A 2528-nucleotide genomic window follows, 5' to 3' on the forward strand; every position below is an offset into this window, starting at 1 on the left:
GGCACCAGCCTCTCCCCAGAATGGCTGCTTGGATCCCACATGAGGGCATTGAACCCTTAATATGGACCCGCCATGGACTAAAGCCAAACCCAACCCTCCTGGTCTCCAGATGCGTGGCGGGCTGGCAGCATCCGAAGGGAGAGGCTGACTTGACCCCCCCAAAGAGGGTGTGTGGACGGATGCCCTGGGTTCCGGAGTCTCCCAGGAGGCTTGAGTGCTGTCCTGAGACTACCCGGCCTTCACCCACCTGGGAAAACACAATCGAGCCATTCTCTCCTCTTGGAAACAAATATTTCCATGAAAACGAGCTTTCGGGGCCTTCCCTTCCCGCCGGGGCACTGGGCCACTGGGAGGCCACCGGCTGGGTACATGGGGCCTAGGATGCCGGCCAGCTGCTTGTTAACCTGAGGTTCCTGGGCCTGGGAGCCGGAAATGTGGAAGCCGAAATTCGCCCCTTCCTTCCCTCCATCCGTTTGTCCATCCGTCTGTCTGTCTGTCTCTCTCTGACAGTGGCCTGTTGTTGACATGGCTGTGGTCCCGAGGAGAAAGGCCTGCGGCCAATGGTGCTTTGGCCTCTGTGCTGTCCTGGGGCCGACGCCCCTCGACCGGAGGAGACCGAGGCCTGTAGGGGAGGGGACCCACAGAGGGAGCCTTCGCTGGCCTGGCGTGAGCTAAAGGCCAGAGTCTGTGGCTGGCTTTCCTATCTGCTTCTGGAAGTTTCTGCCTCACACAGAAAAAGCAGAACACACTGACTGTGCTTGAGAGGCCGGAAGGTCCCGGGGTGACAGGCGTCACAGGTGGCCCCGTGGCTCCTGCTGGGTCCGCCTGGGGAGAGGACAGGTGGGCCTGCCACACATGCCGATTCGGCATCAGTGTCCCAAACTGCTGGGCAAGAAAGGGAGGCGGAGGGTGAACCAGGACCAGAACCTCAGAAAACACACATCCGTTCCCGAGTGGTTGTTAATGGTGATTTATTGCAAATAGCAGCCAGGAGGGCACGTTCCACTCACTTCCTCATCTTACAAAGTAGCAGGACGCCCCCCCCCCCAACTCCCGTTCTTGTAACTTATTCTGTCGTCCCCCCTCCCCCCCACAAGGGCTCAGCGAGGAAGAGGAGGGGGGCCAGGCCTCGGCGGCGTTCTTCCTCCTCAGCAGAGGGATGCTCTGCGCCCCGGCACCGAGGAGGCGGTTCCCCGGGTGACGTTTTTTCCAACCCTGCCCCCCCAAGCCAGCAGAGGCAGGGAAGCATGTCGGGTTCGGGAGAAACACGCTGTGGAACACAGAGCTTACCCCCTTTTGTATAACAAAGTCCTTTCTTACTTGTTGAGACTTGGGGAGCTGGCCTGGAGCAGTCAGCTGGGACCCCGGGAGCCGTGGGACTTGGAAGTAACAAGCAAATTCTTACCTCAGCCCCCTGCTCACAGACCCCTGGGTGGACTTGGCCCCTAGGAGTTCAGACCCGGGCCAAGGTCACTGCCATCCTCCCTTTGCCCCCGAGAGGACATCTCCACGTGTCCCGCCTCCCACTTCCGTGGCTGGCGCTGCGTGCTGGAGTGGAGGCTCAGGGACCCCCTCCCTCCTGCTGACCTGGGCTCTCTGAGGTTTGTCCAGCATGTGCCGCCGTGAACGCTGGGGTGTCGGGGCGCACGGCCACTCCTGCTGAGGGCTGACCCCAGCTGTCCTGCCTCACCCCTGCCACCCCCACCCCTCCACATCATGGCACCATCTTTCCAGGCTGGAAGGAAGAGGTGAAACCTGGGGACCCATCACCTAGCGAGGCCCCAAGATTCCAAAGCCAGGCAGCCTGGCTGTTCCTTCCACAGAAGTCCCCACCCGCCCCCTACCCACCCCGCTCCCCGGGAAGTATGTCCTTTCGTGGAGAAAGCTGTGTCCAACGAATCCTACCTCTTGCCCAGTCCCAGGCAGAGCTCGCACAGCCCACTCTAGGGACCAAGAAAGTAGAGAGAAGCCACCAAGTGCAGGGAGCAGAACAGCCTGAGACCCTGGTCTCCATAGCCTTTCTCCACACACCCTGCCCCAGGCTCCGGGAGGGACCCCGGCTCTGGTTCCCATCCCCACGGCCTCTTACCGGGGGCCGCCCGGGGAGGGGCGGATGGAGCTGGGCCCCCTGCCCCTGTCATTCTGAGACCTTGCGCTCCAACCAGCCCTGTGTGTTTTGCCAATTCAGCACCTGTGAATCCTGTATCTACTACTGGTTTGGGGTTGTTAGTTCGGTCTTTTTTTTTTTTTTTTTTTTTTTTAATTAAATAAAATGATTTTTAAAATGTTCTCTTCCTGATGTGGGGGGAGGGGAGAACACCCCTCAAGCCTGTGGACACCTAGAGCCAAGAGTGTCCCTGAGTCTGGGGGGGTGCTGTAGACCCCCAAGAAGAGGGGGGTTCAGTGCAGGTCAAGGCCAGTTTCTCTGGCTTTCATCTGGTTGCTGACCACCTCCCAGCACCACCTGCTGGTTTCCGATCTCTGGGAGGTGCCATGGAGGGGCCTTTGCACAGCAGGACGAGATGGGC

The sequence above is a fragment of the Myotis davidii genome, unplaced genomic scaffold (assembly GCF_000327345.1).
Source record: "Myotis davidii unplaced genomic scaffold, ASM32734v1 scaffold69, whole genome shotgun sequence".
NCBI classification, from domain to species: Eukaryota; Metazoa; Chordata; class Mammalia; order Chiroptera; family Vespertilionidae; genus Myotis; species Myotis davidii.